The sequence below is a fragment of the Ambystoma mexicanum genome, chromosome 6q (genome assembly GCF_040938575.1).
Source record: "Ambystoma mexicanum isolate Mex_15411 chromosome 6q, UKY_AmexF1_1, whole genome shotgun sequence".
NCBI classification, from domain to species: Eukaryota; Metazoa; Chordata; class Amphibia; order Caudata; family Ambystomatidae; genus Ambystoma; species Ambystoma mexicanum.
The window spans coordinates 1678964501-1678977879 of record NC_090937.1 but is presented as its reverse complement, the minus strand read 5'-3'; the positions used below and the strand labels follow the sequence as shown (position 1 = coordinate 1678977879).

Sequence of the window (13379 nt, the reverse complement as noted above, 5' to 3'; positions counted from 1 at the left end):
CGGCAGAAGTACCTGCTCTGTGTCCTATATCTACACTACAGTCCGTACACCAGCCTCGTACCTGCTATTATTAGACAGGGGCGGGTGCCTATGCTGGGGCAGATGTACCTGCTCTGTGTCCTATATCTACACTACAGTCCGTACACCAGCCTCATACCAGCTATTATTAGACCGGGTCCTGTGCATATGCTGGGGTAGATGTACCTGCTCTGTGTCCTATATCTACACTACAGTCCGTACAACAGCCTTATTTGACAAGGTTGGGTGCCTATGCGGGGGTAGATGCACCTGCTCTGTATCAAACATCTATACGACAGTCTGTAAACAAGCCTCGTGCCTGCAATTATTAGTCCGGGCCTTGTATCAATGCTAGAACACAAATACCCCCATTGTGGAACGCTGATGTTGCACTTGAAAAGTCAGCTGTTCATCATTCTGTGACCACCATGGAGGTGGGGGGTCAGGAGACTTAGAGGGAAATGTTTTGTTAAAAAAAAGATTGCATTGTTGTGATTTGGTTGTTCATACACAACCTTACACATCGAAAAACAAAAATAAATGTCAACATGTAAAAAAAAAACATTTCCACAATACATTTCATATAAAATCAAACATTAAAATGTACAGTAAGGCAGCAGACAGGAATAATCAGGAAAAAAGGACATAATACTCTATTACACCCACATTATCCATAGTTCTTCATGAAAAGCATAGATCACCATCTGACTGGAATCAGGCCTGCATCTCGTAAGAGCGTAAGCACTGAGCTGGTCACTGGCGCCTTCTCCCCACTAGAGAGTCTGTAGAAGAAATCCTGCATTACTATGTACTCCTGGTTATGAAAGATTCATCCTAACAGCAGCAATATCTCGGACTGGTACTGCAAGAGGGACAAACCACTAAAATAGGTTCTCTCGTCTGTACCACCTTACTGTTGTTACAAAGGTTCCATCCTTCATTGGCCCCTTCCAAAGGTGACCTGATGGCACTAATTTCACCCGTTGGGAGCAAATTTAGTCCACAACTGAGGAACGTTTGGTGCCAATATCCTTTGGGACAAATTCTTTTTAAGTATCTCCGAATGGCCCCCATAGGTTTGTCAAGAAAGGACAAACTACTATACAATTGAAAGGCTCTCATTTTAGATATTGTTAATATCCAATCATGTTCAAATAGTCATTTTTTGCCAACATTAGTTTGGAAATTAGAGCATTCACGGTTTCCTCAAATATATATATATATATATATATATATATATATATTCTAGTCTGCTTGTTTTCTGAAATTCATCAACGAGGAACAGGGAGGGGACCTCATGATCTCACCAATGTCTGCGTGTTATAGGGGAGGCATTGTATCACAAGTATGACACTGACACAAGGGATCAAATTTGTAAAACCTTTATTAAAATGGTTGAGGAACTCCTAGTCTGTCCTATACCCAAGATGGGAGTGGTATCGACCATCAAATAATAAATAACAGTCCTAGTGGAGTCTGTCAAATCAAAATGGCCTATGCTAACAAAACCCAATGCCTGCCCTATCTCTTGTACAAAAAGTTTATAAAGGAGAAAGGTATGCAAAATAAAAGATTAGTGTTCCAAATGAACAAAGGTGGTTGAACCAGCTCTCCTCCCCATGTTAGACCTCATGGAGTAATGACACTGGTTTAGCTAATAACACAATAAACAGTTCCAACACATGGATCGAGGCCCGTCTGGCCTTCCAAGTTTTAGCCTCTTTTCTTTGTTTTCAAAAATAATGTTTCATCAAAACAAAGGTCCCCATCTCTCGGGCTTAGACCTTGTACCACACAGTTCTCATAGGTCCCCCTCTGCCAGGCTCAGACCTCTCAAATGAAAGTTCATCACAAACTTGCAAGGGGGCTCCCTTCCCCAAGCTTATCTCACTTCTGGTCTGCGGGCTCGGATCGCTTTCAGATGTCGAAGACTTTCAAATGTGTGTGCTTTTACTTTTTGAACCATGACTCAAAATAGACAGTTAAACTTTCACTCTCCCCTTGTCTAGGAGTCCATTTTCTTTATATTACTTTTGCTGTAGATTTGCTTTCTAGCTTAGAACAATTCACCTTTCACAGATACTTTCGAGTAGGCTACTTGCCTTCGCCGGACCACTTTGTTACTTAGTATTGCTGAACCTGCAGCTGTCTTTCACTTCAAAGTTCATTCACAGGTCTGCCTTTCCTCACGTCTCACACACACGTGCAGCCTTCCCTTCTGACAAAATGTTGCTATTTCAAATTTTAATGCACATCTCTCTTTCAGGTCGCTTGCCAACTAACCAGCTGTGCATGTCTCTACTCTGCTTTCCGATTTTTATTTCACAAGTCAAGGTTAGTACCACAGACTTGGCCTCGCCTCCCCAACTCTGCCGTTCACCCGGGAGGGTAACTGACGTCCTCGAAACACAATGCAGTTTTTACTTGCAAGATCTGGCCCTCTCCATGTGTCTCCCAGGCTGCTGGAGGCAACAGCCTCCTGTAGGGAACTCAGGCATTTTCTGACCCGCTGCTCTAGTCCCTTTGTCCGTCTCTCTGCTCCAATAGGTTTGCCTTCGTCCCGGAGGCCCTGCTCATTCATGTGTTCTGCATTGCTCAGAGTGTGTCTTTAGTGTCTGCCTTTAATTCGTGCGAGGAGAGCTAATTGGTATCAGGTGTATGCACTTAGAATTAAGTGCCTGACTTTGCCTGAACCAATTAGCGGGACATGGCCGGTACAATGTGTGAAAATTAATGTTGTCACTCTCAGTCACCCTCTTCCTCTGCCCAGTGTTTGTGTAAAAAGGGGGGGTGGTTTGGGACCTCGGTGAATCCTAAAGCATAGGATGGGTTGGATAAACAAAATAAGGCTGAATACTGTGTCTCACCATCAGCTGCCTCACCCCCAATCCCCAAAGACCCCTCACCCAAGTGATCCTCCGCACAGGTCCACCTCCAAGGTCTGGATCCAAAGGCGATGGCTGTGCCCTGGCCACCTGAGAGATTCCCAGGGACTAGCGGGTGAGGCAACCTCTGGTTTCTCATAGCATAGAAACCCTCCTTGTGGAAACTAACAATTTCCAGTAGAGCGTCAAGATCTTTTACTCCAATTGACTACTCCTTGAAGCTATACCAAGCTCATACCGCAGGGCTACAATTGGGACGCAGTTAGGTCGTTTCAAGGCCCCCTTCCACACTCTGGACTCTACCATGTCAAAGTTCATAGACCTACCGTTTATGCCAATCTCCATGCCGTACATTAGCTTCGGAACTACTTTCATCAGCCAAGAGAGGGCATAATAAAATGCGGCAAAGACTAGCATTGAATTTCGGCATTTGAGTGGATAATTTATTTGCCTTGCTATGTTGATTTATACCACGCACCGATACCACCCAAGGGCAGTCACCAGGTGTTCATGTGGCTCTGCAAGAAAGAGGGCCGGGTGGGTTAGTGAGGGAAGGATGACAGGATAGGTCCAGAAAAAGGGGAAACTGGTGTCTGTGTGTGTTGGCTTGCAGATGGTAGGTTGTGTGCACTGGCTTGTTGTGTCCATACGGATAAGGTCCTGTGTCCAGGTTTGTTTGTTGTAAGTGTGTGTTGCGTGTGTTGGGTGTGTGTTCACGTATACGTTGGCTAGCCCAGTGGGTGTGTACAGTGTTTAGGTGGTGTGTTTGAGGAAGTATGAAGTGGGTAGGAATATAGTGAATGACATGGCAATACTACACAGCGAAGAAAGTGACAGCCTTCCACTATGTGCATTAGTAGATGTAAATGAGAACCAGAGTGAAATTCAACTAAACCGCAACATCTTTCTTAACTCAAGTAATAATCGTATATGCTGAAATCCAGCTAATTTTGAGTAAACATGGTTGATAGTTGAAACATCCCTCCCTCAATTTAGTAATCGTTGGCAACATACAGTTGAAGCGAAGAGTAAATCAATGCTAGGTGACTTTTCTAATATACTTGATTCGATCAGAATAGTCACACAAAAAAGATCTAGGTTTAAGACCCCGAGCTAACGATGGAATAGACCCCAACTGAAGAATCAGCAACTTGATTGTAGTATCCAAATAGCAAAAAAAACTTTAGGAATGATATCTCACTGGCACAAAAAAAATGAGCGGCTAGACATACAACAGTTCGACATCCAGAAAACTATAAAAAAAATCTTAAAATGAAATACTGTAGATGGCTGCGTAGACAAAAAAGCAAAACATGCATGCGAACTTTGGATGAAGCCAACACATCATGCAAAGTCTAACAATAATACTGGGGTCTGGACAACACAGGGCGGCAAAGAAAACGTACCGATTAATAATGTCCCGCAAGAGAGTTGGCGTTGCCACATTAAGAACACATTGGGTGCCACACTACCTCGGGATGAAGATCACATAGTGGAGAAAGCAAAATGGATTTGCATATCATCCATTGATAACATCTCGATGATGAAAGCAAAACTACCTTCATCTCGGACAATAGGCCCTGATGGCACTTGCAATGCACTCCTCAAGCTCTCCCCCTTCATCCTCTATTCAGCTAAATAGGTTCCAGTGGAATAGTACCAGCTTCCTGGAAAGAGAGCACGAACCTCCCCATTTACAAAAAAGGCTTATCACATGCTGGTCATGATAGATAGTCCGGCACAAATATTTGCATGGGTTTTAGTAAATGAATTTAACCAATGGATAAATGACCATCAGGTCCTACCTCCTAACCAGACAGGCTTTGGGGCAAAATCCAGCACTAGCCATAGTTTACTAGGCCTAACTTCAACCAATAAATATGTTTGGGAAAGGTGCAGTCTTCATATATAATTTATCTATTTTATTGCAGCCTTTGGCACGGTCATGAGGAATAAACTATGGAACAAACTATCGACATGGAAAATTCCTCATGGCCCGTTACATATGATTCACCTACTTTATACAGAAACCAAGGTCTGAGTTTGTACTAACAGTAAAGGCAAAATATATGAGCCCTTTCCGACAAGGTGTGGAGTAAAACAGGCTAGCATTCTATTTGCCACCCTGTTCAATCTCTATTTGGCCGACCTAGCAGAGGCACTAAAATTAGAGGAGGCACGACCAGTAAAATGTGGTGCACTCAACTATAACTGGTTAGGATACGTAGATGATCTGCTGCTCTTGGACTCCACCCCTAAATGCCTGCAAGTGCTTCTAAATGCCTTGGGAGAATATGGCACTAAAAATGGTCTCAGAATAAATATCGGAAAAAAACAAAGATAGTTGCACTTGTAGGCAAAACGAAGAGTAAAAAAACATCTTATCTAAAATGTATACTAGATGAAAAAGGGGTGGAATGTGTAGAATATTACAAATATTTGGGGATATTAGTTGATAATAAGCTGCGCTGGACAGAGCAATGGACAGCGAACAAGGCAAACTGTTTGAGAATTGCATACGCCATTAGCCATTTCATTGGAAAACAAGGAGGATGCTCTATTGAAACCATCTTATTACTATACTCCTCTAAAAGAATCCCATGTATGATATATGGAGCAGAAGTGTGGGGTTTTAAATTTCGATCTGAACTCACCCAACCGGAGGCCAAAATCTTGCAATTACTATTCAGGATGCCTAAGTCACTGTCTATTGAGTACATCATTTTAGAATTAGATCTCGTGAAAGTAACAGGAGCAATTGACCACAAAATTGATGAGTGACGAGAAATGCGGCAACTCGAGAATGGCACTATAATGAGTTAATTCATGACAGCCTTCTCAGGAAAAGAAACCACCAAAAATGTGGGACGCCTGGACAACTGCATGAAATACATAGTTGTTGGTTGAAGAAAAGTAAGCCAGCTGAAATTCTCTATACCCAGATGATGTTAGAGATAAGAAAAAAGGAAAAAATAAAAGATCTGTACCAAGAAATGGATACGGTTAAATTAGCATCCGATGTTAATAGTGGCCCTTTTATCTCATATTGGATGGACCGAATCATAAAGCCAAAATACATCGATGCTCACCCCAACAACTCTACCATTCCTAACTACCTACTATGCAAATTTAACCGCTTTTAGGTTTTTGAAATAGTGAGGGCAAGAATGGGCACACTGCGCATATAGCGTTATGTGGGGAGATCACTATTGAAACGGGTGAAACATCTTATGTGATTTCAATGGCCAAAAGACGTTCAGAACGCATTTTATCCGATCATATATCAATACGTCAGAGGATGATAATAAGCCTTCATTGTGGAACCGATTAATGGAAGGTAATGATGTAAATTTAATCTGCCACATGTATGTATGAAACGTTTAGAGGAATTAACTAATGAATAGGGCGAATCGATTTTAGTGATTAGGTGGTATTTTCTCTCAGATTAAATGCTGGTTACAACCTGTAATTGTCCTTAACCCATGAAGTTTTATGATGTTTGTAAATTGTGTGTTTATACAAAGTCAATGTTGGCTACATGTATAAAAAATACATTAAAAAAATACGAATAAGGTCCAATGCCTGTGATTTTTTCTGTGTGCCTGTTTGTTGTGTTTGGGTGTGTATGTGTAGATTGGCAGGTGTTAAAGGTTGTGTGCACTAGCTTGATGTGTCCATATGGGTAAAGTCCACTGACCGGCTTTGTTTGTTGTATGTGTTGCTTGTTTTGGGTGTGTGTTCGCGTATAGGTTGGCTAGCCCAGTAGCCGTGTATAGTGTTTGGGTGGTGTGTTTGAGGAAGTAGAAGCGCGATGGTTAGTGCTTTGGTTACTCGTAAAATTATTCTATGTGGCTAATCTACACAGTCCTATCTGTTGTGACAAAAGACTATTCTCAATAATTATATCTAAGTGTGACTCATGGCTACACTTCACAATTGTATCTAAGTTTGACGCATGGCTAGACTTCACAATTCTATCTAAGTTTGACACATGGCTAAACTTCACAATTCTATCTAAGTGTGATGCATGGATAATCTTCACATTTCACAAATAAGGATGAGCCAGGCCCGGGGGTGCGGAGGGGCTAGCAGGTTGGCAGAGCTGTAAGCAGCCCTCCCATGCACTGGTCTGTTTGCATTACAGGCCGTTTCTCTCTACATTTGTTCTCCTTTGTATTATTTGTGTCCAAGTGTGCAAGCGATTGTAGGGGATCACAGAGCTTTATGCTGATTTCCTTGTCCGTTAAACAGGATGACCATGTTCCCACATTGTCAACCGCGTCAAATCCAAAGCCAAGGTAAATAAATCCTCGAGTCGGAACGATCTTTGAACGTCCCATGGACCATCCAAAACCCATCTTTTGGTTGACATTATGATGAAACCTAATAATACTGGTTTTATTCTCGTTTATTCTGAGTTCATTCCTCGCTGAAAACTCTCAGATCACTGTGAGCTGTCTCTGCAAGCCCATCGGGGCTTGATCCAGGAGGCAGACATCATCAGCATAAAAGAGATAAAGGAACTGTGAGGGTTGACAACCTTGGGGGGTGTAAAACAGAATATATTCAAAGCTTCTCACAGGTCTGAAAAAGATTGAACAGACAGGGACCTAAAACAGAGGCTTTTTTGAGAGTTTAAGCGTTCCGTCAGAGGTTGGTTGAATTGTACAGATGTATCGCATGGTCAAGAGCCAGGAGAATCAACCAATCCCTCCGTTTTTGTCACAATAGGTTATAGTTCATACAGTCGTAGGCTTGGGAGTAATCGATAGCTGCGATGTACACCGCAAGACTTCCCACCCTCATCGACTCCTAAAGCCATTCAAGTAAGTCCCTATCCCTCTCTTGAAGCCTGTCTGAAAGTTCTTCAAGCGACCAGTAGAGGATGCCCAACTCAAGAAGGAAGATTGGATGATAGTTAAGATGACTATTCCGATCTCCCTTCTTATATATGGGCACTATAACCGCCAAGTCCGAAGCTGGAGGTCTCACACCCAATGTAATGATTTCTGAAAACAAAATCTAAAGGACAGTAGCCCACAGACGAGGGTTCCCCTTCAGGACTACGTTGGGCAGCCCATTAGGGCCTGGAGCCCTAAAGCTAGAGGCTATCTTTATTATACCCTCAATTAAGTACACATGGCGGGTCAGATCCCAAGGGATATTCTGGCGTTTGAAGGGAAGGAAGTAGTCATATTCACTATATACATGCTGGACATGATTAACCCAGATGTTTTTGGCTATAGGATTGCTCATTGCATACTCTTGCCTAGTGTTCATCCTGTTTATCACCTCCAAGAAATTACAAGCATCATTCCTGGTCAGTATCTCCAACATTCTTTCCCCTTCGTTTTGGGCTAAAGTAAACTTGTAACTTTTCATCCAAGTTTAATACTTTTGTTTAAGCTTTCGTATGCCTTCCCTTTCTCTGGCCCCTTAAAGCTCTTCTCAGTGCTTTCTTTCTTTCTTGAATTACTGGGTCAAAATAATGCGACACTGGACAAGCTGCAGACCTGTTAACGACTGAAATCCTTTTAAATTTGTCGACAAACGCCTGGAAAGCTTTAGGCACTACTGCTTCCATTTTCTCTTCCAAAGTTGTAGTATTGAAGAAGTTCATTTTGGCATTATGTTTGTTGGTGTTTGGACCCCGTACTAACTACCAAAATAATTCATATAGGCCGTCAACATTTTATGGTCACTTAGGTCTGTGTTTCTGATCCTCATTTCTACACAGATATCGAACAAGTCAGAGGATAAGAACATATAATCCAAAAAGGAAGTTTTTCCACCAAAGTGACCAAGCATGTTTTGTCGGAACATCTCCAGAAACAGCGCCATCTTCCATCTTGAGATTCCAGGCATCTGTGAAATAAGATTTAAGATCACATTTTCCGCCTTCCGCCCCTCCATACTTGAAGTCAGGGTTTTAGGTGGAAGCATCAAGGTAGCCCTTCCAACGGCTGAGCCATTGTTTTGGCAATACAGTCATTTGGGGGAGGAGGGGAGTCGGTATTGGTGTTCGTAGAGGCGTACTGAGCTTCTGCTTCAATTCTGCTCTCCTTCCTTCTCTTTGCAATATTGTAGCCAGTGGTCCAAGTGCACTGTTCTGTGGGGGTGGGGGCTTGGGTCCTTAAACAAATCAATTCATTCCATGCCACCACTTTCTCCAGTAATTTGGGCTGTATTAAGATGTGCCCGCTTGGTAACCCCCAGCTCACCCTTCTTCCTTCCTCCTTTTGAAAGGGACTCTGTCATTTTAAATATCAAAAACGTTGCTCCTTGACTCGCTTCGTCGGGTTCTGGCTTGCTCCTCAAGTAATAGTTCTTAGGTATTTTCTATGCGTAAACAACCAAACAGTCAGAAGGCAACTGTAACTAGGTGACAGTGTAAACAGTAACTTCTCACCTCACCTCCAACAGTGATACTGACACCGACGCAATACACTAGGCGCGCTTCGCAAAGTCAATCAGGTTTTATTTTCTGCTTGGGGGACCAGTTCGACTCATTCCTGGCAGACAAGGCAGAACTTTAAAGGGCCCAGCTATTTTAGCAAACTGAAAGTGCTGCCACCAACAGCTTTCAGATGGTATCAACAGTGTTGCTTTCCCCAATGTCCAGAGCCAGCAGAAAAGACGTAAAGTAGTCTGAGCTCCACATCGACCCAATACAATTGTCATACTTCACGGGAGCTGGTTTTTATTTGATATCAAGCTATGGGCTGTGACAGGGGCACAGGGGACGGGGTTGTGGAGGGAACTAAGTTTCTTGGGGCCAGCATATCAATCTATGGGTTGAAAGGGGGAGAACGGGTAGGGGAGACCAGAGCTTCTTGGGGCCAGCATATCAAGCTATGTGTTGTGATGGTATCCACAGAAATGATCGCCAATACAATTTTGAATGGAGAAAGGAGTGCATATTCTTTACGAAATGGTGGGATATTTTTTCAAAATATATATTTTTTTATTGTTTTGGTTTATATAAACCTTTACAAAACTGTACAGAAATTTCAATATAATCACAACTCAATGCAATACAGTTATTACACACAAAAGTAAAATATTCCAAGAACATTACATTACAAGTATTTACACTTATTGCAGGTACCTAAATAGAACTCCATAATAACATTTTTAAAATACAGTGGTGGGGCATGGTTAATACTTAAGGTGGGGGCAGAAGAAGGGGCAGGGGTGTCACTCCAGCATTATAAAATAAATGCAGTCTTTTCTCCTCTTGAAAGGTTCATGGATATCCGTTGTGATGGGGAGAAGGGGGCGGGGGACCAGAGATTCTTGGGGGCCAGCATATCTAGTATGGGTTGTGATGGGGAGAAGGCAGAGTGGGAACCAGAGATTCTTGGGGCCAGCACTTCAAGCTATGTGTTGTGATGGGGAGAATGGAGCGGGGGGACCAGAGATTCTTGGGGCAAGCATGTCAAGCTATGCGTTAAACTGGGTTCCTGGCCAAGCATGACACTGATATCAGTGTAGGAACAGGAAACATCTTTACCGAGTTCCAGCTCGAGGTACATCCTACAGGAATATTTGTAGGCCACATAAGTTAAGTTACGTGGACAGACATCTACCACCATCCCCTCTCAGTCAACCCATCTTCTCAACTGATATTCACAGAACCATTCATAACTTAACATTGTCACACACAGCATTCCATGCATGCAGGGCAGGGTGCAGGGAAAGACAAGACAAAACACTATGATATGTGACAGGCGTGCAGGGGACGGGGGTGTCGGGGGTGAGAATAGATTCTTAGATCTCTAGAGTTCTTTTGAATGGGTGGAAAGACGAATTTGTCTTTATGGGGCCCCTAGAATAATTTGAACACATTTAAATCATTACTTTTTAATCACGGTTTATTGATAAATGTGCTTTCAAACACACACTTTCATCCTACAAACTCTCCTTTCGAGCGCTGTGATTGCTCGTTATCCACCCACAGCTCACAATGGGGAGGGGGCGAGTGTAGAGAAAGGAAGGTGTGATAGGGAGGGCTGAGCACGCAGGCCAGGAGAGAGAGGCAGGCAGATATCACAGCAGTCATTTACCTTCTGGATCCTGCGCTCCTTCCTTTTTGCTGAACACGACGACACAGACACCAACATTCAGGTCTGGAGAAATAGAATATTATCAAACGATTAAATAATCCACCACAAGTGGTTAAAGTAAGAAGATCCAAATGAACTACTCCAAGCATTTACATGACAGATAAAATATACAATGGAAATGTGCAAAGAAGGAGCCCCCACCTCCTGCCCCTCCCCCGCCCCCACCATCGCAGTGACAGGGGGAAGGGGAGGAAAAGCGAAACAGGTCATCAATTCTCCAGAAAAGACTCGTTTCTCACCACGACAGACTCGCCTCCAGTGAATGATGCTTTAATTACTGCTCCATAGTTTGCGCTACATTTTCCATTTCGAGATTCAGCTTTTGAGGGTGCAATGAGCGCGAGACCGGGCAGAGCCCCCAAAAACGACTGAGCTACACCAGCTATTGCTTCATCGGTATAGCCGGGAAATGGACATGCGCAGATAGTTATCATCAGAGCATGCGCAGAATGAACAAGATACCCGAGCCATGACTTCAGCAGCAGAGCCGGGAAACAGACATGCGTAGTGCAGAGACACCTATCACCAGAGCATGCGCAGAATGAACAAGATACCCGAGCAATGACTTCAGCAGCAGAGCCGGGAAACAGACATGCGTAGTGCAGAGACACCTATCACCAGAGCATGCGCAGAATGAACAAGATACCCGAGCCATGACTTCAGCAGCAGAGCCGGGAAACAGACAGACACTACAGTGATTGTTGTATTACATATATTCCTTGATAAACACTAGTAGACAGCACTAATGTTCTTGAAGTTTATTTCATTTAGGAGATCCCCGAGTGGGTGCATCCTCCAACCTCACAACGACGCCTCTGTATGATTCTGGAACATACAGCACGTCAACAATGACACAACAATATAAAACAATATCACAATATAACACCGATCATCAGCACATACGCAGAGTGACCGAGATACCCGAGCTATGGGCTGCAGCAGTAGAGCCGGGAAACAGACATGCGCACAGCAGAGAATACTAGCATCTGAGCATGCGCAGAGGAACGCATCTGCCGCTCGGAGCCTCCCAGAGTGTCCGAGATACCTGAGCTATGGACTTCAACAGCAGAGCTGAGAAATAGACATGCGCAGTGCCAAGACACCGATCATCAGAGCATGCGCCCAGGGACCGAGCTATGGGTTAGGCAGCAGAGCCGTGCTACAGAGCCGGGAAACAGATATGCGCGCTGAATAAATAGGAAGTATTAGAGCATGCGCAGAGTGGCCAAGACACCCAGCGTTGAACTTTGGCTGAAGAGTCGGGCCGCAGAGCCGGGAAGCAGACATGCGCAGTCCAGAGAGACAATCATTCGCGCATGCGCAAAGGGACTAAGATACCCGAGCTACAGGCCTCTGCTCTGTGTTGCAGGTCGGAAGGAAAAAATAAGCTGAATGCCCCTTCAAAACAAGCCTAAAACAAGCTGACTTCCAACCAAATACTCTGAAAAAATAAGCACACCTCTAAAACACTGTGGATAGGTCTTAGAAGTTGAAAAATAACTATAATGCAAATAATACATACAGAGAACACAAACATGTTAACAAAAAGCATTCATTAAAATTGTTATTTTCTAACAATTGGTGTCTATTTTAATTTCTTGTATGTGTGCGACTTATAAAAGCGCATCATTGGCTTTTTGGATCGTTGGCTGCTCTGGTCCTTCATTCCATTGATGGTACCTGCCAAGTAGCCCCATGTCATTCATGACACTGAGTCCAGTTATTTCCTGCTAATTGCTAGGACTGGTATTTTACTTCTTCCCATTATAGGTATAGGCCTACAAGGACCAGTATGCAAAGTGAAAATCCAGGACTGGCTCATGGCAACACTCGTGACATAGCATAGCTCTCAACCATTTGTGTCGCAAAGACAGGTGTAATCACCCGATTTTGTTTTTGGCGGGTGAGACGCCCATTGGAATAAATGGGCTTGCAGGAGGCTTGGCGGGTGAGTCAGCCCTTTGTTGTGTGGCCGCCTGTGCCTCGGGCCTGCCTGCATGCACTCATGCGCTCACTCACTCATGCAGGAAAACACGGGACACAGTGTTGGCCGGTTCACCTCCCGGCCGCAACTGCCGGCACGGGCACACTTTATTTTCAACCGCGCATGCGCGTAGCCCGAACGAGGCTCGCGCATGCGCATACCGTGACTCACACGTCACATCCCTTTTTTTTTTTAACGAAAACACAAAACCCAACATACCTGGAAATAACAGTTCAAACTTATAACACCCCAAACATTTTCTTGCTCTCAGAGAACGCCTCCCCCCACCTCGGCTCAGTCTCCCGAGTCCAGGACGTAGTCCTTGAGGTAGGAGGGGGGTCTGCGACCCCTCCTCGTAGGGTACCT

General features: G+C 43.8%; 1 protein-coding gene across 1 annotated transcript in view; it reads right to left on the bottom strand.

Moving 5' to 3' along the window:
• Positions 1-11439, bottom strand: part of LOC138517044 (zinc finger protein 182-like) — a 28073-nt gene extending 16634 nt beyond the window's left edge. Inside the window, exons 1-2 of the mRNA XM_069632562.1 lie at positions 11269-11439; positions 10970-11032 (exon numbers count right to left, since the gene is read on the bottom strand). The gene's annotated coding sequence lies outside the window, so the exon portion shown is untranslated. The remainder of the gene's footprint in view (positions 1-10969; positions 11033-11268) is intronic.
• Positions 11440-13379: the final 1940 nt, after the last annotated feature.